The sequence below is a fragment of the Choloepus didactylus genome, chromosome 6 (assembly GCF_015220235.1).
Source record: "Choloepus didactylus isolate mChoDid1 chromosome 6, mChoDid1.pri, whole genome shotgun sequence".
Classification (NCBI taxonomy): domain Eukaryota; kingdom Metazoa; phylum Chordata; class Mammalia; order Pilosa; family Megalonychidae; genus Choloepus; species Choloepus didactylus.
Genome location: NC_051312.1, coordinates 87,173,137 through 87,198,299, shown reverse-complemented (window position 1 = coordinate 87,198,299; position 25,163 = coordinate 87,173,137). Strand labels below are relative to the sequence as shown.

General features: G+C 51.8%; 1 protein-coding gene and 1 non-coding gene across 2 annotated transcripts in view; one reads left to right on the top strand and one right to left on the bottom strand.

Moving 5' to 3' along the window:
* ARHGEF17 (Rho guanine nucleotide exchange factor 17) overlaps positions 1–25,163 on the bottom strand; it is a 64,941-nt gene that overhangs the window by 34,140 nt on the left and 5,638 nt on the right.
* LOC119538990 lies at positions 6,680–6,786 on the top strand. Its single transcript, XR_005217765.1, has one exon. It is a non-coding gene; the product is annotated as a U6 spliceosomal RNA (small nuclear RNA).

Here is a 25,163-nt window from a genome sequence, read left to right as displayed (position 1 = left end):
TGGTATGTTCTGTTTTTGTTTTCATTCATCTCAAGATATTTCCTAATTTCCCTGTGATTTCTTCTTTGGCTCATTGGTTGTTTAAGATTATATTGTTGAATTTCCGTATATTTGTGAATTGTCCAGTTCTCCCTCTGTTATTGATTTCTAGCTTCACTACACTGTGGTCAGAGAAGATATTCTGTATGATTTCAATCCTTTAAAATTTATTGTGACCTGATATTGTCTTTCCTAGAAAACAATCCATGTGCACTTGAGAAGAATGTGTTTTCTGCTGTTGTTGGGAGAAGTGTTCTACATAAGTCTGTTAGGTCTAGTTTGTTTAAAGTGCTGTTCAGATCATCTATTTCCTATTGATCTTCTGTCTAAATGCTCTATCCATTAATGAAAGTGGTATATTAAAGTCTCCTACTATTAATGGAGAACCATCTATTTCTCTGTTCAAATCTGTCAATATTTGCTTCATATATTCTGGGGCTCTACTGTTAGGTGTATATTTAACTTATATCTTCTTGTTTAATTGACCCCTTTATCAATTTATAGTGTCCTTCTTTGTCTCTTGTAACAGTTTTTGAGCTAAGGTCCATTTTACCTGATATTAACATAACCACTCCAGCTCTCTTTTGGTTACTGTTTGCATGGAATATTTTTTTCCATCCATTCACTTTCAAACCACTTGTGTCTCTGAATTTAAGGTAAGTCTCTTGTTAGGTGGGCCATGCTTTTTATCCATTCTGCCAAACTCTGTCTTTCACCAGAGAGTTTATTCCATTTATATTTAAAGTAATTACTGATAATGCAGGACTTTCTTATACCATTTTGCTATTTGGTCTTTGTGAGTCTTATACTTTTTTGGGTCCTCGATTCTTCCCTTTATGCCTACTTTTGTATTTAGTTGATCTACTCCGAACAAAGAAAACTCCAGAACCAGATTGATTCACTGGTGAATTTTACTAAACATTCAAAGAATTAACACCAATCCTGCCTAAAGTCTTCCAAAAAATTAAAGAGGAAGGAACACTTCCTAACTCATTCTATGAGGTCAGCATTATCCTAATACCAATATCAGATAAAGATATCACAAGAAAATAAAATTATAGAACAATATCCCTAATGAATATAAATGCAAAAATATTCAACAAAATACCAGCAAACCAAATCCAACAGCATATTAAAAGAACTATACATCATGACCAAGTGGGATTTATCTCAGTTATGCAAGAGGGGTTCAAGATAAGAAAATCAATTAATATAATATCACATTCATACAATGAAGGGGAAAAAATATATGATTATCTCAAGTGATACAAAAAAAGGCGTTTGACAAAATCTAGCATCCTTTCTTGATAAAAACACTCCAAAAACTAGGAAAAGAAGGAAACTCCCTCAACATGATAAAGGGCATATATGAAAAATCCACAGCTAACATCATACTTAACAGTGAAAGAATGAAAGCTTTCCCCCTAAGATCAGGAATAAGACAAAGATACCCACTTTTACCACTGCTATTCAACATTGTACTGGAGGTTCTAGCCAGAGCAATTAGGCAAAGAAAATAAATGAAAGCCACCTAAATTAGAAAAGAAGAAGTAAAACTTTCCCTATTTGCAAACGACATGATCCAATATATAGAAAATCCCAAAGAATCTACAAGAAAGCTGTTAGAGCTAAAAAACAAATTCGGCAAAGTGGCAGGGTACAAGATCGACACACAAATATCAGTGATGTTTCTATACACCAGCAGTGAACATTTACAACAGCAAGTAAAAGAATCAAATACCTAGGAATAAATTTAACAAGGATGCAAAGGACTTGTACATGGAAAACTATAAAACATTGCTGAATGAAATTAAATAAAACCTAAATAAATGGAAAGATATTCTGTGTTCATGGATTGGAAGACTAAATATTAAGATGTCAACACTACCCAAAGCAATTTACAGATTCAACGCAATCTCAATCAAAATTCCAACATCCTTCTTCAGAGAAATGGAAAAGCCAATCATCGAATTCATATGGAAGGGCAAGGGACCCCGTATACCTAAAAACATCTTGAAAAATGAAGTTAGAGGACCCACACTTCCCAAGTTCAGTCATCAAAACAGTGTAGTATTGGCACATGGACAGACATATAGAACAATGGAACAGAATTAAGAGTTCAGAAATAAACTCTCACTTTTATGGACAATTGAACTTTTTTTTAATTCAGTTTTTTTGAGATATATTCACATACCCTACAATCATCCACAGTGTACAATCAGTTGTTCACAGTACCATCATGTAGTTGTGTATTCATCACCAAAATCAATTTTCATTACTCCACAAAATAAAAAAAGAATAAAAATACAAGTAAAGAAGGACACCTAAAACGTCCCACTCCCCCAACCCCCCGATTATTCATTTACTTTGTTTCATTTTTCTACTCATCTGTCCATACACTGGATAAAAGGTGTGTGAGCCACAAGGTTTTCACAATCACACAGTCACACCATATAAGCTACATAGTTATACAATCATCTTCAAAAATCAAGGCTACTGGGTTGCAGTTTGACAGTTTCAGGTATTTCCTTCTAGCTATTCCAATATCCTAAAAACTAAAAAGGGATATCTATATAATGCATAAGAATAACCTCCAGAGTGACCTGTCGACTCTATTTGGAATCTCTCAGCCACTGAAACTTAATTTTGTTTCATTTCTCTTCCCCCTTTTGGTCAAGAAGGCTTTCTCAATCCCATGATGCCGGGTCCAGGCTCATCCCCAGGAGTTATGTCCCACATTTCTGTGGAGATTTACACCCCTGGGAAGCATGCCCCATGTAGGGGGGAGGGCAGTGAGTTCACCTGCTGGGTTGGCTTAGAGAGAGAGAGGCCACATCTGAGCAACAAGAGGTTCTCTGGGGGAGACTCTTAGGCACAATTGTAAGTAGGCTTAGCCTCTCCTTTGTAGTAACAAGCTTCATAAGGGCAAGCCCCAAGATCAAGGACTCAGCCTTCTAAATTGGTAGTTCCCAATGGTTGTGAGAATATCAGTAATTCTCCAGGTGGAGAGGTTTAATATTTCCACATTTTCCACCAGTCCCTCAAAGGGGCTTTGGGCAACTGACTTTTGACAAAGGTGACAAGTCCACTCAATGGGGACAGAATTCTTCAAATGATGCTGGAAGACTGGATATCCACATGCCAAAGAATGAAAGTGGACCCCTACTTCACAGCATATACAAAAATTAACTCAAAATGAATCAAAGACCTAAATAAAAGAGCTAAAACTATAAAACTCCTAGAAGAAAATACAGGGGAATATCTTCAGGACCAGGTATTAGGCAATGGATTCTTATTTATACTCAAAACATGAGCAACAAAAGAAAAAAATAGATAAACTGGACCTCATCAAAAGTAAAAACTTTTGTACAAAAAAGGACATCAAGAAAGTGAAAAGACAACCTATGGAATGGGAGAAAATATTTGGAAAACATATCTGATAAGTTTAATATCCAGAACATACAAAGAACTCCAACAACTCAACACCAAGGGGTGGTGGAGATAGGGCTCACATCCCCTTCTACCACTGACCTGCTATGGGACTTGGGGCAAATCACTTAACCTTGCTGAGCCTGAGGACAGGAAGAGAGAAACAGCATAAACAAAGAACAGCATAAAATAAGAACTAATATGTATTGAGGGACTCCTATGTGCTCCTTACCAGGCGCTTCGCAGGTATTTATTTTAACCTCGACGTAAGCCTCCCTGGGCAGGCTGTTTTAGGAACAGGAAGATGAGGCACAGGGAAGTTAAGGACCTCGCTCAGTGTCTCACAGGCAGGCAGGATTCATGCCTCTGGGAAACCCCAGGTAGAAGAGGAGTCAGGACACCCAACGCTACTCCAGTCCCAGGAGAGGGGGGATGCCAGCCTTCCAGCTTAAGGGAGTAACTCTGAGTGCAGCCCAGGCTTCTGGCGCGAGGAAGATGCTCACACTGCCTTCTTCATGCAGTGAAAACTGGTCATGATCTCAAAACCACAAGGAGGGTGGAGTGAGTCAGGGTATTGATGAAGCACCTCCAAAAGCTATGGAGAAATGATCAAGTGTAATACTAAATGAAAGAAGCAAGAACCACACATACTGCACGATCTCAATGTCAGAAACGTATCAATATATGCAAGGAGAAAAGTCTGGAGGGAAATGCACTATAATGTTTACAGTCGGCAGAGCCACTGCAAAAAGGAGGGCGAGGTCACGGACCACCCTCCTCTGATGGCTGCCCCCACCTCCAGGAAGCCCACATCTGTGCCTCAGCTTCCTCATCTATGAAGTACATAAAGGACTTAGCACCATGTCTGAAACAAAGAAAGTGATCAATAAATACTGGCTGTTATTATGAATTACCACAGACTCTTAGAAGGCTGATCATCTCAGAGGTCCACTGGACCAGTGCCCTCCGGGGGCAGGCATCCCCTAGCAGCCCTTGCTTGCACACCCCCAGGGCTGAGGTGCTTGCTCCCTCCAATGGTAGCTTGGGAGAGAGCCCAGGCTAGGCTGGGCCTTTCAGTCCCACAGTGGCCTTAGCGTTGGCTAGCTGTGACCTTGGGATCAAACACCCCCTCCCATCATAAAATCCTTTGGTCTCAGACCCTTCTGTGGGGTGATTCTCCAGGTGCGAGGTTGGGAGAGGCTTTCTGGGTGGCTCTCCTGTCCCCAGCCCAGGCAACCACCTCCTTTCCTCCCAGGTCTCTGGGATAGCACAGCAGCACTTGTTGGCAACACTTGGTGCCTTTTCCATTTTCTCCTTTGGAAAACAAATGAGAAATCAGCTGGGTATGACCTCTTCCCCATACCCCCAACCCTGCTGTCCCCCAGTGGCGGGAGGTCCCCTCTACCCCTGCCCTGGACAACAGCCAGGTGGAGAACCCCGAGGGAGGGGTCATGAGCTGGCTGTTGCTATGGCAATGGCAGTCCTGGAATTTGACCACTGGGGCCCAGGAGTGGTGGGGGTGGGGAATTGGTATAGTGCAAGGCTGGGGATACAAAGGAGGGTCCAGAGGCCTAGGAAAGCCAGGAAGAGCAAGGCAGGACCAGGGGTCTAGGAGCCTGTCCTTGGCCTCAGTTTCCCCATCTGTAAAGGGAGATAAGAGCCATGGATCTCAAGATATCTGTTTCCTGCTCTAATCCAAACGGGGGCCTGCATAAGTGTTTGGGGTGTGGGGGGGTGCACGCAGGGCAAGAGCAGTCACTCCTTTTGATGGATGGGGACTCCCGGCCAGCGGAAAGGGACTCGCCCAAGGTCACAAAGCACGTCCAGGGCAATGACAGAACTAGACCCTAGGGGGTGTGATCTGTCCACTGTGGCTTCACTATTTCTCCACAGGAGAGGATGAGGGTGCCTGCCTCATGGAGTATGGAAGGGGACCCCGAAGAATGGCCATGCCTGGACCAGGCTCACACTCCTGGGCTAGCAGATGACGTGCCTGCCCACACAACCCCCAACATTCCCGTATCTGCAGGGCTGGCAGAGGGCCTGCCCCCGCCCCCACCTGCCGTGCCAGGCTCCAGCAGGTATTTTTAAACGGGCGCCCGCCCCTCTCTGCCTTCCCACTTCTAGAGTACAATGAGTTCTGCTGCCAGCCCTCCCATCCCCACTTCAGCCAAGCCTGGGTGGGCACCAGATCCATGGCCATCCTCTGTGGCCCCACCTCTAGGTCAGCCCCCTCTGTGGCCCCCTTCTCCCTCAGAGTCAGCCCTGGGATCACAGCGATCTCAAGAGTCCCTTCCAGCCATGAGATTCTAGGCCCAGAGAGGGGGTAGAACTTGCTCACAATCACACAGCACAAACAAGAATTTGGGAATGCTGTGAACCAGCTTGTGTCCCAACCTCAACTGTCCAGCATGTCCTACTGTCCAGCATGTCACCTGAGGCCCTTCTCCTCATCCCTCTGCCACTGACCATCCACAGCCACTGCCTTGCTCCCCTCCGCTGACCTGCATACCCACTGCGGAAGGCCAGAAGATCCTCCGGATCTGACCAAGTTACCCCTCGGCTTAAAACCAGCTATCTGGGGAAAAAAATAGAGCTGGGGCCATGACACACACTAAACACCAGGATAAATTCCAAATAATCAAAGATTTAAATGTAAAAACAAAAACCAAAAAACCATGAAAGCTCCAGAGAAAAAACAGAATTGCTTTATAACCCTGGAGTGGGAAGAGCCTTTTTAAATGTATTTTCAAATCCAGAAGCCATAAAATTAAAGCTTGATAAATATGACCACATAAATATAAAACCTTCTGCATGCCAAAAATACTCCACAAAGTCAAAAGTCAAGTGACTAATCCGGAAAAAATATTTGCAACTCATAACCCAGACAAAGGACTAACCTTCCTAATATTTAAAAGGTTCCTAGAAATTGGTAAAATAAAGGGCCAACAACCCAACAGGAAAATGGGCAAAGGATATGAACTGTTGACAGAAAAGCAAATTCAAATGTCTCTTGGACATATGGAAGGATACTTAACCTTACTTAAGATAAATGCAAATTAAAATCACTGAGATACCGTTTTTCACCTCTCAGACTGGCAGAAACACCCACAGGTCTGACATGTGTGTGTTGTGGGCAGTGAGGCTGTGAGGAACTCTTCACACACCACTGGCCATAGACCCCAGTGGAGAGCATCAAAATTACAATCGCGTGCTTGTTTCGGCAGCACATGTACTGAAACTGGAACGATACAGAGAAGATTAGCAGGGCTCCCGTGTAAGGATGACACACAAATTCATGATGTTTTCCATATAAAAAAAAAAATTACAATTGCAGCAATTTTGTCCCAGCAATCCCACTGCTGTAAGTTGCCCCACAGATACACAGGCCCTGTGCTAGATGACCTAGGAACGAGCTTGTTCTCTGCAGCGCGGCTTGTGACAACAAAAGACTGCAAATTACCCAAATATCCTTTACTTATGAGGTTGAATACATTTTGGCAATCCGTACAATGGAACATCTGTACGATGGAACACCAATTACATTTTGGTAATCTATACAATGGAAACTTCTGGCATGCATATTTATCAAGCTTTTATTTTATGGCTTCTGGATTTTTTTTTTTTTTTTTTTTTTTTTTAAAGAGAGAAAAAAACACTTTATTTTTAAATTATGTGTTATATACCTAACGTAAAATACAATAAGAAAATAGAAGAGTATAAGGAAATTTCACGGAGAATAATCATTTCTAAAGTTTTAGTATATCTTTTCCAGTCCTTTTTATTTTGCATACACACACATGTATGCAAAAATCGCGCAATACTACATTGTTTTTGGATCCGCCTTTTTCATCTCTGCACGTCACTTAGAATAAAGCTACAGCTTCAGGGTGTGATGCCTGGACATTCAGGGCAGATGGGAGGAAGCTGGGGACTTGGTGCCAGGGAGAGGCAGAGGACAAGGTGTCTCCATGTTGGTGGCCGTATGCCCTGCCCGCATGACCCCAGCTGTGCCCGCCAGCCCTTCCAGTTCCGAATGCCCCTTGTCAGCCCTGTCCCCTAGTCTGAGAACACACAACTGCCTGTGCCTTCCTGTGGCTCTGGGAATTTACCTCCTTCGTTCTCACACTGCCCACTTCTGCACCTGCCCTTCGCCAGCCTCCCGTGAGCGTCCACCTGGCTCTGGGGGCTCCCTATCACCAGGGGCTGAGCAGGGAGCTCACCCAGCCCCGTGTGTGTGCACAGGCTTGAAGGCAGGGGGAGGGGCTGGCTGGAGCACACGTGCAGAAGTCAGCGGGGGCTCAGGGTGCAGGCCTGTGTGAGGGGCATATGAGCAGGGGGCATGTGAGTGGCAGGTATCAGAGCAGGTGGCCTGTCAGCATGCAGGGGAGGCAACAGTACCTGTGTAGGGTGGGGGACGCCTACGCCTGGGGGGGTGTGAGGCTCTGTGGGCAGGTGTGTGTGTGTCGACATGAGCCTATGCTGGCTCTGGCCCAGCCTGCCTCTGGGCAGCTCTCTGAGGACACCTCTCACACCTGAGCCTGGGTCCTCCTGGCTGAGCAGGCTGTGCAGTGCTCAAGGGTGCCTGCTGAGGAGGTGTTCCTCCATCTCTCCGTGGGCAAGTTTATTTCGACAGACCTCTGTCAGCCCCCAGGAAGTAGCTGCGAACAAAGGCGGGCAGGGCTGCCCCTCTCCAGGTTGGCCATAGGCCTCTGTCCTCCCTCGCAGGAGCCGCAGCAGGGTGCCCTGTCCTCTGTGGGGACCCTCTGCTCTGCAGTGTGTGTCTGCACGGACCCTACATCTAAAGATCTTCAGCTGGTGTGTCTGCAGGGAGGCAGGTCGCCTGTGCACAGGAGGACCAGCACGTGCAAAGATCCAAGGGGGATGGAGGGTGAGATGGTCGTGGTATCAGTTGTTTAGCAAGCAAGCTCCGGCCTGATTGGTACAGCAAGGGTATTTCACAGGTGAAGCTGCATGTAGAGTCAATTGACTGCGTCTACAATCAACAAAGATGTCCTCAGCAAGGGACATCTCATCCAATCAGGTGGAGGTCTGAAAGCCAGAACTGAGGATTTTAGAAATCTCTACTTCAGCGATCCAGCTTTTTCTCAGAATTCAACTTCCCCTTCATCCGAGTTCCCAACTTGCATCTTCTCCTGGGAAATTTAACTTCACTTTCATTGGCATTTCCAACTTGCAGCCTGCCCTCCAGAATTCGTACTTGCCAATCCCCACAGGTGCATTAGCCAACTCCTAGAATAAAACTCTTAATATTTACAAATACACCCATGTATATATCCTGATAACTGTTTCTTGGGAGAATCCTGATACAGGGAGAGACAGTGGCCAGGCACAGGGGTGGTAGGGGGATCCCCCAGCACCCCACTAGACCCCACGTGAACCCCATCCCTGCACTTACCCTTCCAGGTCTCATGCTGACCTCAGAGATGGTTTCCTTGTCAACATCCCTGGTCTATGGCCAAGGAAACCAAGGTGCAGAGAAGCTACACCACTCGCTGAGGCCACGTGACTCACAGTTGACTGGGGCAGCTTGGGTGGCACCCGTGGTACACTGCGTTTGGGCCTCCGCTTGGCCATCCCCCATCCTGCCCTTCTGGCCCACAGCATCCCCCCATGTGTCCCGCACCACCCGTTCTTCCTTTCTGCAGGAGCCATACTAAACAACTAAAACAGAACAATCTTCTCAACCCACTTCTTCCTGCAGCTTCTGTCCCACCTTTCCCCTCCCCTTTGCAACAAAAAGACTTTTCTTCCCCCCCGCTCTCTAAGATCCTCCAGCCGGGCTCAGTTCCCCAGGACCCTGCCCAGCGCTGCTGTCTTCAGGTCACCAGCAACCCTCAGGTCCCTCTCTTACGGGCTTCCCTCCATGGCTTCCAGGGTGAGGTGGTTCAAAGCTGTAGGTGCCCCAGAAAAACGAGTTCTTAAACCTAATCATTCCTACGGGTGTGGCCCCCTGGAAGCAGGACGGGTGACGAGGCTCCTTCAGCTTGGGTGTGTGGCCCACCTCAACCAGGATGGGTCTCAATCCCATACTGGAGTCCTTTGCGAGTGAAATGAAATTCAGAGAGAGCGAGCCACCGGAAGTGGAAGCTGAAGGTCAACAGAACCTGAAAAAGAACGGAAAGGCCAGGAGGGACGGGCACGTGCACTGCCCCATGACGGAAAACCCAGCACCCAGGCTCCGCGGCCAGCCCGGGGCACCCATCCTTGGTGTGGCCTGGAATTGGACTTTTTCCTGACCTCAAAACCCTGAGCCAATAAATTCCCACTGTTTGAGCCGGCACTGGCTTGAGCAGAGGAAACTGAAACCCAGGGGCAGCCCCCTCCTCAGACTCCCGCACGCCCGTCTGCCCGCCCTCCCGCCTTCCCGGTCCCCGCAGCGCTGGGTCGCCCACCCTCCTCTCTCCCACGCCCCGCGCCCCCGGGGCCGTCCCCCACCAGGCCCCCGCGCGGCCCGGAACCCTCCTCCGAGTGCCCGCCGACCCCCGCCTAACAGGCCAGTCCAGCCGGCCGGACCCCAAAGCGCCAACCACCCTTTCCCACGCCACGCGCTCCGCCGTGACGACGCTCATGGACGGCGGGGCTGCCGCACGCGCAGGGACCGCACCTGGAGGCGCCCGAGCACGGGGGCCCCAGCTGGCTGTGGGGAGCGAGGCTGCGCGCCGCGAGGCCGGCGGGGACCAGGCTCCGGACGCCAGCCGGCTTCTGGATTTGAAAATAAATTTGAAAGGCCCTTCCTACTCCAAGGTTATAAAGCAATTCTGCTGTTTTTTCTCTGGAACTTTCATGGCTTTTTGGTTTTTGTTTTTACATTTAAATCTTTGATCATTTGGAATTTATCCTGGTGTGTGGTGTGCATTATGGCTGCAGATCTATTTTTTTCCCAGATGGCTGGGCAATACAAAAAAAGAATAAGGAGGCTCTTGATGTCCCGGACAGCAAGATGTACAGGAGATAATAAGTGAAAAGAGCCAGGGGCAGGGAAGTGTGTACGATCTGCGGCCTTCTGTACAAAAAGGGGGGGAAAGATGGTGTATGGTATTTCCTGACATTTGCATATACAAAGATTCATGGGAAACTGATGACTGGTGTCCTGGGGTGGGGCAGGGTGGATACTAATAGGAAGGAGACTTTTTACCCTTTTTGATTTATGAACCACCTGAATATATTATTTATTCAAAAAAATAAACATATAAACTGATGTTTTAAAAACACCCCCCTAATCCGGCCCCTGCTGCCTGCTGCAGCCTCAGGGCTCACCTTTGAACAGCCCTTGCATCCCTATCTTCCTCCAGGGCTCAGCTGTGTCGGGGCCCTCTGGGTTCCCCTATCCCCTGGGTATCTCCATCCCAGCCCTCTTCACCCCTCGGGGTCCCTGTCTGTGCCTGTGTCTGCCTCTTCATAGACGGGGCACCCCTGGGTTCCCAGCCTACACACAGGCCCAGGCCCAGGGGGCTCCCAGCGAAGGAAGACGGGATAAGCAAATGTAGCGGGAGAGAGAGGCTGCTCTGGGACCCTTTGTCGTGCTTCCTCCCTGGTCTCCTCTTGGTCAATTCCAGTCTCATGTGATGTTCCTCCAGGGGGTCCTCCCTGCCCACCTTGCAGTCAGAGAGGGTCTTAGCACTACAGCCCTTCTCTGCTTCACCCTTTCTGCAGTGAATTGTGAATTCCTCTTTCAGAGGTTGAACCTCCCATCCTTAGGTTGAGTGACCTCAGGAAGGGGCTCGGACTCAGAGCTTAGAAATGCATCCCAGGTCTGGATCAACAGCCTGGGGTCAGAGCCTGCTGGGTGACCCTGGCAATCTTGCCTTGCTCTGGGCCACAGTTAACCCATCTGTACAGCGAGGGCACGGGCCGGCTGATCCCAGGCTGGGTAATGAACCATTTCACAGCAGGGAAGGGATTTCTGCCAGCAAAAATCTAGCAGAAAATCCCCGATCCCATAGGATCGTGCCCCCACCCCCACCCCAGCCCCTTGGCTCCTCTCCCCTGGGCAGCTCCTTAGAGGGAAATTCAAGCCTCCTGCAGGGAGCTCAGCTCATCCCTGATCAGATGACTCTCTATGCTACTCTTGGTGACCCCACCCACATCTCTCTCCATCCCTGGGACCCTTCCTCACCAGGCCAGGCCACCATCCCTCCTCCCCTTCCAATCTCCTTTATGACTTCCCACTGATCCCTAGGGGCCAGTGCTCCAGCCTAGGCCTGCAGACATTATCTCATTTAATCCTCACAACAACCCTATATCAGGTGCTATCATCACCACCCCCATTTTACAGGTGCATAAACTGAGCAGAAGAGATTAAGAACTTGTTCAAGGTCTGAACAGCTAAGAGGAAGAGCCAGGATTTAAACCCAAACCATCTTGACTCCACAGTCTGTTCTAACCTTTACACCAACAGAGCTAGATGCAGGATCAGGTCCTAAGTGCTCACTTAGGCTGACCCGGCCCCGGCTGACCCACCAGCATCACATTTCCCCACCAGAACCCAGATCTGGCTGTATCACCCTCCAGCCGTGGTAGTTCCTCCAGCCACCACACTCTCTTACATCCCTGGGTCTTTACACATGCTGGTCTCTCTGCCACTCGTACCCTCCCCGTTCATATGCTTGGCAATTTCCTCCTACTCATCCTGCTCTAGGTGGCCAGAGAAGCAGGAGCCCAGGCATGGCGGGCTGGGTAACTGGTGTCCTGGTGCCTAAAGTGGGCAAAGCCTGGGTCCTCAAGGGTCTTGAAACTGCCAGACTCAGAGCTCAGGTTTTCTCCTGCAAATACTCTTCCTTTTGCTTAGTTTAAACTTGGTGGGAAGTTCTTCCTGATGTATAACCTAAATTACCTCATGTAAAGGAGCTAGGATGATTCCCAGGCCTCTAGAGAGTATGTCTTCACCCATCCCCTGTTACTGTACCAAACCAGGCCATGACAGGGTGCCCACTCTGGGAGCATGGCTGGATACCAGCTCCTAACAGCCCTCAAAGGGCCTGCATCTTCCCAGGCAGAGGCCATAGGCAAACAGGATCTTCCCACTTCTCCAATTCCTGATTATGTGGGGCCCACAGGGAGGAGCTGGCTGGGTTTGGGGCCCAGCCCAGCCCCAGAGGCCCCAGGTGAGGAGCATCACCCTTTCCCAGGAGCCCCATGGCAGGCTCCACCAGCCTGGCTCCTTCTGGGGACCTGGGCTCTAACAGGGTGTGTCGCCATCCAGGGAGCCTGGCCGGATTGAACGTCCGAGCCTTCCCCAGAGGCGGCTCTGGGCTGAAGGAAGAGGCTTGTCTCGCGCCAAGCCCCTCCACCAGGGCTTCCCTCTGCCCAAAACATCTCCGACCGAGTCCTGTGGGGCTCTGTGGAAGTACACGGGGGAGAAGTGGTCACAGGGGCAGGCATGTCCCCACTTTCACTCAAGTTGAGGCTCCACCTTGCCTTGTTCTATAGTTCTGTGTCAAGTTTCCTCTGGAAGAAAGGGTTTCACTGTTTTTAAAAGCTTAGAAGGTACTGCCCTGGGATCAAGTCCAGACTTCTAGGCTTGGGCTTTAAGACTCCTCAGGCCCCAGCCAACAGCTCCAGAACCAGGGAGCTTTCATGGCACCTCTGAAATCCTGGGGCTTTTCCCTCACAGGCCTCTGCCTTCTGAAAGATCCCTGCCCGATGCCTGCTGGTCAAGCCTGCTGGTCCTTCAAGGCCCTGCTCGACCTCTGCCTGCCACCCTCCGGCCATGCCCCAGGTCGGCCGCCCCTGCCCTGACCCGCCTGGTCTCTTTCTGACTCCGAGCTCTCAGACAGGGTGTCCTGAGGCAGGAACCACGTCTTGTTCGTCCTGTAGCCCAGGTGCTAACCTGACATATACCATCACCAGTAAGGCGTGGTGGAATCAAATTCTAAAGGTTACCCTGAGTTCCCCAGACCCACCACCCAGGGCTTATTCCAGAGTTAATTACCCTGGGCTAATTAGAAGAGTCAGGTGCAGCTATGCAGCAGGCACTCTGCTAATCCACTCACGGAGATACTGTTGACAATGAGCATCCGGTTCTCTGGTTCTCTGTCAAATTGCTGGGTTTTCTTCCTGGGAGTGAGGCCCAGCTCCCAGGCAGGAAGTGGGCTGAGCCCCTCTCTGCTTACACCTGGCTCTGGCATCCACTGCCCCACCCAGCCCCAGATTGGCACCGAGGAGGGAGTCTCGGAGTGGGGATGAACTGCTCCGTTCACATCTCCCCATACAGACACTGCCTATTCACATTACTTGCTAAGTTGACATCTGGTTGCCCCTATCTGCTCCAACTTTGCTGGCAGAACAGATGAAATATTCTCAAAATCGCTAGCCTGCTCTGGGCAAGGTAGGAGAGAGGGGTTCTCAGGCTTAGTTCTCACTTCTGATAGCTGCACAAAGATCTCTGGATTGAGAAATCTGCTGGGGGTTGAAAAGGAGTGTGTGTGAGCCCATGCCTATGTGTGGTGTGCCTCTGGCTTTGCCAGCTTTGGTGGGGGTCTACTGGCAACTTACCCCACAGGGAGGGGACTGTGGGTCTCAGGGCACACCCCCTCTCCAGCCTGCAGACTCTGCTCCTCTCTGCATCCCCAGGCTGAAAGCCGCCAGCCCAGGGACTGAGCCGAGGAGGCCACAGAGCTGCTTGAGGCCCAAGAGTTAAACTCATGGGACAGGGCTCAGGGCTAGGGGCCCAGAGGGAGACAGGGCAGGAGGCCGGTAGGGGAGGGGGGATTTTGGCTGCCAGTCCGGGCCTTTCTGGGCTCTTTGTCCAAATATGGAAGGTTTTTTTGTCTCCATTTGAGTCACGCCGGCCATGGCCCAAGAGATCTGCTTTCCAGATACTGCAGGGGGGACTGCGCCAGCACTGCCTGGCCGGCCCCCGCCCCTCCTTCCCTTGCCCTCGGCTCATCTCAGCAGCTCCTGACTGCGGGGACCAGGGCTTTCCCCACCAGCAGAGAGCCCCGCACCTCCCTGGCCGCTCTCCAGCACCAAGAGAAAAGTCCCTGTGCCCACAAAGTCCCTCAGCTTGCCCATACCTCCTCTCACTCCCTAGGGCTCCTCAATCTCAATGGAGCTATTCAGCTAATAATTACTGAGCAACTACTATGTGCCAGTTCCTGGGGCTCTGAGTGTGGACTGTGAATCCAGTGGGATTAATATGTCCAAGGCGGAATCCACCCTCCCCTCCCACGTGCCTGTCCTGGTAATAGCGGTCCTGAAGGCAGGAGCCTGGCAATGGTCACAGGTCCTGGAGCCAGACTGTCTGGGTTTAAAACCCAGCCCTGCCACTTCTCTAGCTGAGGGCTAGTTTTCTAACCTGGGCCAACTGCTTCACTGTGCTGTGCCTCAGGTTCCCAGCTGTAAACAGGGATAATGACGGTGCCTATCTCTTGGGCTGCTGTCCAGAGTGAATGAGTGGATACTTGCAAAGTGCTTAAAACAGTGCCTGGCACAGAGAAGGAGCTTTACAAGCTTTGGTGCCATCATTTGTGACTCCCTACCCCCGACCCGCATGATAGAGGGCTCGGCACCATGGACGGCACCTTCTGAGTCTTTCCATCAGCTTCCTCCCTGCTCTCTCTGCACTGGACAAGATTCTCTGCCCTGGCCTTGGAGTAAGGCCAATCTGAGTGTGAATACCACCTCCTCTCCTCTGGGCTCTGAGCACAGCAGCTCACCTCTCTGAGCCTCAGTGTTTTGTCCTGACCCCCACCCCACCCCCATTTAGTACTGACTTGGGACAGTACTCTTTGCCCATCCACCAGCTTCCACCTGTCTGGATGCTCAGGCCTGTGGTTCCCTGGGCATGGGTTGGGGTGAGAGAGCTCAGAGTAACCTGGGAACTCCCCAAGGGCAGGGCCCAGCTCCTTCTCCTGCTTTCTCTACCCTCTGCTCTCTGTTTATTTAATAAGGGTGTACTGAGGCCCCCACCATGTGCCCAGTACAGGAGGGGTCTGGGGCCACCTGACCAGAACCAAGCACTGGGTCACAGGGTGAACCACATTTCTACACCCCAGAGCCCTTGAGGTTTGATCCCCACCGCAAAAAAGGAGTCGCATTGGCTCCTGTGCATCCTGGGGTGGGAGGGCCTGACCCCTGGGCTGGGACGTCTGTGGGGACGAAGCCCCACACCGAGCCCTCTTCCAAAGGCCTGGTCCTGGTCAGGGGCCTCTGTCTGGCTCCACTGACGGAGGTAGGAAGATACAGAGGGTCAGAGGAGACCAGAGACGCAGGAAGCAAGACCCAGAGAGGACAGCAGAGTGAAGGACAGAGGAGGGTGTGAGTTAGCAGAAGAAAGTGGACCAGGAGGAGCAGGAGGAGGAGATCTGTCCCATCCAGTAGCCCAGGCCCGGGGCCTAGGTGAAGCGGTGGGATGGCGCAGGGACTACTAGCCGCTTGGACCGCCCTTCTCCTCCTCCTCCACCTCCCCCCTCCAGCCTTGGGGCCAGGCCTGGGACTATTTTTAGCCAGGGCTGAATTTAGCTGTTCCCTCAGAAATTCCTCACCCGCCCCAGGCAACACCCCCGCTGGCCTTGGGGAGAAGCCTGGAAGCGGGCTGGTCCCGGCAGGAGGGTTCAGAAGGGACCCAGGAGCAAGAAGGGTACGTAGGTATCTGATGGGGAAAATGAGGCTCAAATAAGGCCCTGAAATCTGAATTACTCCTCTCCCCACAGCCCCTGCCTTACCCTCCTCCAGGAAGACTTTCAGGACTGCAGGGCCACTGAATGTCGCTTCTCTAAGTCCATGGCACCAAAATCACAAGGGTCCTCTGTCTCCTACTACAAAACCCACTGTGCGGGCTATTAGCAAGACTGCCTGCCTGTCTGTCCAGCAGTCACTCTACCGCCAGCTCCCGAGAGCCTGCGGATTCCAGAGCTCTCCTGGGCTCTGCCACATCTGGGACTCCTGCTTCACAGGTGGGCAAACTGAGGCGGAGGGACTTGTCTTTGATCATAGTCATCAAGAGAGTACAGGCCTGCTCTCCCCACCACCACCCCCAAGGCCTCTCCTAGCAGGGCTGGACTGGGGGTATAGCCTGAAGGTTTGCTACTCTGGTGACCCCACTGAGAGGCAGGACACTTCCACGGGAGCTGGAGGGGCTGCAATTAGAAGGAAAGCACACTGGGCATAGAGGCAGGGACCCGAGCTGGCTCAGAGGCCCTCCCCCTTTTAGAACTGCAGAGGAAAGTTCTGTCCTGAGGCAGGGGGATGACTCAGATGACTCTGGACTGCTACATTCTCTGACTCAAACCAGGGAGATGGGTCCCACTCCCCCTACCCCAGTCTCTCATAGGGCCCCTGAGCCTAAATTCAAATCCTCAGATTTTGCCTCCAAATCTTCTCCCCTAGCAGTTCCCTTCTTGCCATTCCCACATCACCTGTCCCCACAAGCTCAGGCTTCTCATCTCCCTGCTCTCTCCAGTCCAACCACCTTCCCACAACCGGCGGACTTTTTCTAGTGAAAAAATCAGCTCCTAATCTTCCATGGCTCCCCACTGCCCCCAGGACAAAGCCCAGGTTATTTACCTCGGCATTTGATGCCTTCAACCTGGCTCTACACACACAGCCTCTCCCCAGAGTCTCTGGTCACACAGAGACCTCCCTGCCCTCTTGGCCTCAGACACATACAGAGGCTTCCCTTTTCTGCCCTGGCTCAGACCAATTCTCTAAAACACCAAGAACCTCCCCTCAAGAACTTTCAGTAGCCCCTTGTACCCAGTAGCCCAAGTGTGGGGCTGGAGAAGCAGTGAGGTACACAAGAAGATTGCTGGGTCTACTTCTGTGAGGCCCCTCGCTGGGCCTCAGTTCCCCATCCAATAATGCACAGGTGGAGGGTAGTCAGAAGAGACAACTGGTTTCTAACGAGTGGTCTGTCCTGGCATTCAAGGCCCTGCCCCTCTTCCTCCAGCAGAAATCCCCCTCCTGCCTCCACCCTCAACAAGAAGCTAGATGTCACACCACCAGCCCCCACCCCGGAGAAACAGGAGAGACGGAAGACAGCAAGAAACCGGGAGAACTCAATGAAGCAGGCAGCCAAGAAAGACGGAGTCAGCAGGACTTGTGGGGGGGGGGGGCCTTCCTGTTCCACCCCCTTTCCCTTCCACATCTGCTCCCTGACCCCCAGAGCCCTGTCCTGGGAAAGGACGGAATGTTTGTCCAAGGGGTTGGGGGGTGGTCTCAGCAGTCCCAGGAGGCCAGGCTGTGGGGCTGGCTGGCGGCCAGGATCTGGGACCTCCGTGCTCCACGCTCCATGGGCAGCTCGGCTCAGGAGCAGGGGCTGCTCACCCCCTGGGAACCAATAAACAGGAAACAGACACCAGCCTTGTGCTTGTCCCTCAGCCCCGCCCCTCCAGCACTCCCACTGCCTCCCACTGGCCCAAGACCTGCCCGGCCTCTCCCCCACCCCAGAAGCTCAGAACCAAGGAGGCAACAGAATCTCAAAAACACCAACGAAATCAAGCTAAGAGCCAATGGACTCTTGGAAAGAACTCCGAATCTTTCATCTTGAAATGAGTCTCAAAAACACATAACTCTTAAAGTGGCTGCATTTCCGAGAGCTGTCTTCACCCTGGGCTGAGGGTCCACAAGCATGACGACCTCTTTTAGCTCTCAGCACAACCCCTCTGGGGTAAGGATTAGTGTCTTCATTTTACAGAGCAGGAAACCAAGGCTCAGAGCGGAGGTCCTGTGACTTAGGAAACATCACCCAGCAAATGAGCCAGAGTCAGAGATTTTAATCCTTATCAGCCAGATCCCCAAACCCACCAGCCACACAAGACCCCCAGAGCCTCTGGCGTGAAGTGGCTCCCCCAGAGCCCAGAATGGGCAGCAGAGGGGACTGAGCCCCACCTTACAGGCCAGTCCCAATGGGTCTGGGACTCTGATCCAGAGAGGGCTTTGGCTCTGCTCTGCCTCCCAACCCTGGGCTAAACTGTCTCAGACATGTTCCAGGTTGGGGCTGGGGGAAGCAAAAATAAAGGTGGAGCCGGAGAGAGGCTCAAGGACAGAAGGCACGTGGTTCCACCCTGCTCCCTCCTTTCCAGTTCCAAAGGCCCAGGCTGCTAAGCCACTGCCACTGCCTCCAGCCATGGCCAGGACCCCAACCTGCCCTCTTGTGTGGAGTTTAGGCCTGTTTCACAGCTGGAAAATGATGCCAAGAATCTGAGACTCTTGGAGTTAACATCTCTTAGAATCATAACATCTAAGAATCTCAGTCATGAGGGGAGGAACTAATGTTTTCTGAGCACCTATTATGTGCCAAGTCCTCTATGCATTATTTCATTTCATCCTAACAATAATCCTTTGTGAAGTAGTGGGATATTGCACCCATTTTATAGACTCAGAGGAGCTAACTGCTTGCCCTGAGTCCCAAAGCCAGCATAGGGGTGAGAGGATTCTGGACTCTGCTCCATACCCTTCAACATGGTGCTCCGGGCACATGGAGATGGGGAGTTCCTTTCCACCTGACCTCCAAGTCCCAGCTCTGCTCATCCCCTCCCTGGGCCCCCACCTTCCCTGCTTGCCTTGGCTCTAAACTCTCCTGCCAACTGCCCTTCTAACGAACTGCTTCGTCCCAACTTCTAGTCAGCAAACCTCAGGCCAGTCACCCCTGAAAGCCAGGCCCATCCCCAAGGAACTCGTTAGCACTTCTGTCCCAACCCCACCAGGCCTGGGCTCAGCCTCCTTCTGGACCCCACACACCTCTGGGGGCTAGAACACTTGGCAAAAGCTCCTGGCAAGCAGGGATGGCGTCCAAGCTTTCCCTGTGTGTCCCCACTGCCCAGTGATTGCAGACCAAATGAATGAATGTTGAATGAACAGGGAAAGGAATGCATGCAGGGATAAATGCAGTGGACTGAGCTCACAGGCTCTGCCGTAGGAGCAGTGCCTGCTGAGGGTGAACAGCCTGGTCCCTCTGTCCACCCACGGAAGGTAGAATAATACCCCTGCAAAGATGCCCACATCCTAATATCCAGAACCTATAAACATGTTACCTTACATGGCAAAAGGGACTTTGCAGATATAATTAAATTAAGGACCTTGAGATGGGGAGGTTATTCTGGATTATCCAGCTGGGTTCAATGTAATCACAAGGGTCCTTATAGGAATGAAGCCGGAGGGCCAGAGCAAGAGAAAGATGTGATGCAGCTAGCTGCTGGCTTTGAAGATACAGAAAGGGGCCAGGAACCAAGGAAAGCAGGTGGACTCCAGAAGCTGGAAAAGGTAAGGAAACAGGTTCTCCCCTAGAACCTCCAGAAGGAATGAAGTCTTACCAACACCTTGATTTCAGTTGCATGAAACCTGTTTCGGCCTTCTGACCTCCAGAACTCTAAGATAATAAACTTGTGTTGTTTCAAGCCACTAAATTTGCAGTAAGTAATCTGTTATGGCAACAATAGGAAAATAATATACCACCCGCTTGCCAGCCTAGATGTCTGGAATCAGCTCGTGTCCCTCCAATGTCCAGTGCCCTCTGCACCCACCTCTCACCCTCTCCCTGCCTGGGGAGACTTTCCCCCAGCCCCACCACAAATTAACCAGAGGAGGTCCTAACACCCCAGCAGCTTCACGACTTGTGGGGACAGCCTGACACAAGTGGGGGAGAGACTCCATCTGTGAAGGGTGGGAGGGTGCTTGGAGCAGCAGCTGGCCACAAGGGAAGGAGCTCTGGGTTGGAGTGTCAGCTCCACTCGGAGCCTCAGTCTCCTTCTCTAAGCCTAACAGGGCTATGAGTCCCCGCCTGCCTTCCTGCCTTCCTGGAAGCAGTGCTTCAGTCTGCCAGTTGAGATCCAACACAGGACAGCATTTGCCTTTCCCAACAACCCTGGAAGGTGTATTATCCTAGTGCCCAAAGGTATCATGGAGAAGCCTGTGGCTCTGGGAGGTGAAGGGACTTCTTCAAGGCACACAGTGGGAAATGCTGAGACTGAGGCTGGAACCCAGGTCTCCAGACCTCCATTGCTGTACCATGCCATCCCTAGCGACCCCCATAGCTACTGGTGGTGGTGGGCGGGAGGGTCATGGAAAACTCTCTGGGGGCTCAGAGACCCTGGTTGGGGCCCCGGGCCCTTGCATCTCACAGGCTGGAGGTGGCTCCCTGTTCAGAGTCCCGCGGCCTGGCAGTTCTCTGCCCTGTCCACCCCTGGAATGCCCCGAGATCCTAGGAGCCGGGGGTAGGGGGAATCAACTCCATGGCAGGGGTGGGGTGGGGCAGCCACTCCAATAGGCCTAGGAGGACCAAGGCTCCAGCCCCACCTGCCTCTCAGGGAACCCGGGGCCATACCCTTCAGGGCCTGCCAGCAAGGCGCCAGGCTGCTTGGGCACATTTCCCAGTAAGTACGCCACGGCTGCGAGACTTTCTGGGAAACACAGGCTCCTCCCACCCCTGGCCCTACCACTGCCATCCCCGCCAAATCTGCTCAGTGGGAACTCTGTGGGGTCAATATATGGCCTAAGAGTCAGGACACCTGGAGCCAGTTCCCATAGGTGAGTCAAGGGGCCTTGGGCAAACCTCTGCCTGCTCTGGGCCTGCTACCTTGTCCATATCCTGGGGCTGTGGCAATGCCCACCTAGGTGGGGAACCGTATGGGAGAGACAGAGATGCCTTAGGGTGGAGTGAGCTCCCTAGGCCAGGAGACATGCAAGCGGGGGCTGGATGGGTGGTCAGGGTGGCTGCAGAGATGTCACTGTCACCTGCCTCACTGGGGCCCTGTGGCTGCCCCACACTCCTAGCCTTTGAGCCAAGCTGAGGCAGATATGCAGGGGGTGGCTGGTGTATCCCCAATCAATTCTAGGGACTTTGTCAATCTTCCCCTCCCCACCCTAAGAGACCACTCACACACTGCATGGCTACATCAGTCATAGCTTGGGGCTCACTTTGAATGCTGGGGACCAGGTCCTCAAAAAGCCTTCTGGGTTTTCCCGAGTGCCTCTTTGTTGCTCAGATGTGGCCCTCTCTCTCTAACTAAGCCACCTTGGCAGGTGATCGCGCTACCCTCCCCACTACGTGGGACCTAACTCCCAGGGCTGTAAATCTCCCTGGCAATGCAGGATATGACTCCCAGGGATGAATCTGGACCCAGCATCGTGAGATTGAGAATGTCTTCTTGACCAAAAGGGGGATGCGAAATGAAACAAAATAAAGCTTCAGTGGCTGAGAGATTTCAAATGGAGTCGAGAGGTCACTCTGGTGGACATTCTTACTCACTATATAGATAACAGTTTTTAGGTTTTAATATATTGGAATAGCTAGAAGTAAATACCTGAAACTACCAAACTCCAACCCAGCAGCCTTGACTCTTGAAGAGGATTGTATAACAACGTAGCTTACAAGGGGTGACAGTGTGATAGTGAAAACCCTGTGAATCCCACTCCCTTTATCCAGTGTATGGATGGATGAGTAGAAAAATGGGGACAAAAACTAAATGAAAAATAGGGTGGGATGGGGGGTGTGTGATTTGGGTATTCTTTTTTTATTTTTACTTTTCATTCTTATTCTGATTCTTTCTGGTGTAAGGAAAATGTTCAAAAATAGATTGGGGTGATGAATGCACAACTATATGATGGTACTGTGAAGAGCTGATTGCACACCATACATGACTGTATGGTATGTGAATATATCTCAATAAAACTGAATTAAAAAAAAAAAAAAAGCCCTCTGGGCTACAACAGAAACCCCCCCACACCCCTCCGCCTCTACCCTAGCCCAAGCCACCATCATCTCCTGCCTGGATTATTCCAGCAGCCCCCCGAATGGCCTCCCTGCATCCACCCTGGCCCCTTGGGATCGACTCCCACACAGCAGCCAGGTTGGACCTGTGAAAGCGAAGTCAGAGTAGGCCACTGCTCTATACCCAGAACCTTCCAACACTGCCCTGTCTCACTTTGAGTAAACCCCAGATCCCCCCATTAGCCTACGGGATCTTCACCCTCCCTTAATTCTTGACTTGATCTCCTACTTTTCTGCTCCATCCACATAGGCCTCCTGGCTGTTTCTCAAACAGGCTTCCACCTCAGAGCCTTTGCACTTGCTGTGCTCTCTGCCCGGAATATTCTCTCCCCCACCCCCCAGACAGCCTCCTGACGTGCTCCCTCACTTCCTCCAGGCCTCCACTCAAATGTCACCTCCTCTCAAGGAGGACCTTCCCCAATCCTCTCAATCTAAGTAGGTATTCCCCTCCCCGGTCACTCTCTACTCCCTTGGCCTGCTTTATTTTTCTTCCCAGCCCCCACCACATACTAGGGACACATAACCTATCACACTAGTCTGGAAGCTCCATGAGGGCAGGACTTTGTTCTGTCTCCACTATATCCCCGGGGCCCAGAAGAGTACCTGATACGTCTAAGTCTAAGTGTTCTGTAAATACTTGTTAAACGGATGAATGCCAGACCCTATCAAGGGTCAAAACAACCTCTTGCTACACACAATCTGCTGTGTTCTTTCCCAACTCCGTGCTGGGCCCTCCTCCTAGAACCCCTTCCCTCTCTTCTCTGGCTATCTGAACTCTTCCTGTTTGCAAGGCCAAGCTCCAGACAGAGCCTCCTCCAGGAATTGTCCCTTGCCAGCCTCCAGGCTGGTCCCGCAACACCCCTACAGCCCCTTCCAGACCGCTTCTAGATTCTGAAGCCTGAGTGTCTCACCTTCCCAAGCAGCCTGAGGGGTGCCTCCAGCCCCCTGCAAGGCGCATGTGAAGCCTGAGAGAACACAGATGGAAGGGAGGGAGGGAGGCAGGAGGGACAAGTGTCTATGCTGGGAGAGGGGCTGGAGAAAGGATTAGCAGCAGCCTCACAGCCTCCCCAACCTAGCTGGTCCCAGAAATGTGGGGCTGGAAAATCTCAGCCTCAACTCTGGTCCATCCCCCAACCCTTCCCTGCTGGGGCGGACCCATTCCTGGACCCCCACCACTAGCACCACCCGCCCTCCAACAGCCCAGGGCCCTTAGGGGAGGAGGAGGGGAATAAACAGAGGAAAGGGCCAGCCCTTCTGCCTGTCCTCCCCCCTCCCACCCTCCTCCTGCTGGGTGACAAGACATTTAATTATAGATATTTGGTACCACTCAGAATTCCAAATGTCCTATTCTTCTCCCCTCCCAGATCCAGTTTCCATGGAAAAATCACAGCAAAGAGCCAAGGAAGGGAAAGAGAGAACCCCACCCCCATGGGTTCTTTGCCAGGGGGAGTTAGAAGAAAGGTGACAAGAAGGGCTGTAGCCTCGGCTCCCTCAGCAAGGCAGGGAGCAGGCTGGGCAAGTGAGGCTGTGGGATCTGGGCCGTGTCCACCAGGGGAGGGGATGGGGGACACGTCAAAAGGGTTCTGGTGGCTTGGGCCCTGTTTCTGCCCTGCCTTGCTGTGTGACCTGAGGCCCAGCAGTCTCCCGTTCTGGGTCCCAAAAATTCTTCCCCACCCCAACCCCAGGTGCTGGTGGATTAAATCACCACTAAGAAAGGCGTTCCAGCTATTCGATGCCCCAACTGTTCCCCAACCCTGCCCCCCACTCAAATGGCAGGCCAATCCCACTGCGAATTGAGGACCCTTTGGGCCTCTTACCCCAGAAACACTGACATTCTAGGATTCACTGGGAATCCAACAGTCTGCCATCCTAAGACTTGAGCACTGTAAGATTCCCACAGCTCTCACATTTGAAGAATGAAACATTGAGAGTGCTGGGCACACTGCAAGCACTCAGTAAATGTTAGCCATTGTTATTGCTACCCCAATACGCTGAAGTTCTGGGAGTTTATCCATCTAAGATTCTGAGGGCTACCTGTTTCTGTGCTGTTTCTGGGCCACCGTTGGCTCAACTGTCAAATGGGTATAAAGTACCTGAGGACAGAATGCCAGGCCACAGACTCTGGGCTTTAAGGCTGGGGTGAAGAGTGGCTGACCATCAGGGCCAGTGCGGTCCTAAGTGGCCATGACAAGGGCAATGGGGAGGGGCACGGAGGCATGTCCAACGGCTCTGGCCTCCTCACCCCCTCACACACAGGAGGTGTTCATAGAATAAATGAACCACAAGATGTCCCTCACCCCCTGGGCTCCTAGGTTCTTACAGCTGTTAGCACAGAACTGCCCTTCTCCACTCTAGCCATACCCGACTTCTCCCTCTTCCCTTAGAAGAGCCTCAAAGACCGGGCAGTCTAACGTCCCGTTGTACAGACAGGAAAACTGAGGCCCAAAGAGGACCAGGTCCAGGTCACAGTGTGAGTCAAAGGCCAAGCCAGGCCTGGGACGATGGCCTCTTGCTTCCCAAAAATGGAGGCAACCCCACATGGTGGGCAAATATGGGCTGTGGGCTGGGAGAGACCCGAGTTTGAGTGACTCCCTACAGCCCAGGGTCAGGTCAGGGGCCCCTTTGGCCCCTGGGACCTCTCGTGTCAACCACTGGCTTGGTTCAGACTGGTTTCTGCCCAATCAGCAAAGCACGACTGCCTCTTCTCTTCTCTTCTCATTCTGGCACCCAGGCCACACCATCTCACCCATGGCCCAGGGAGTGTGACTGGAGCCCCAGACCCAAAACAAGGGAACACTGTCTCCTTCATGGAGGCCAGCAAGAGGTGGCAGACAGCTGTCCCCCATCTCCAAGGAGCCAGAGGAAGGGGACAGCAGGAGGGATCCAGGCTAGCAGATGGGAGAACTTCCAGGGGCTGGGGAATCTCTTTTGAGCCTATTGAAGTCCACCAGGTTGTACTGAG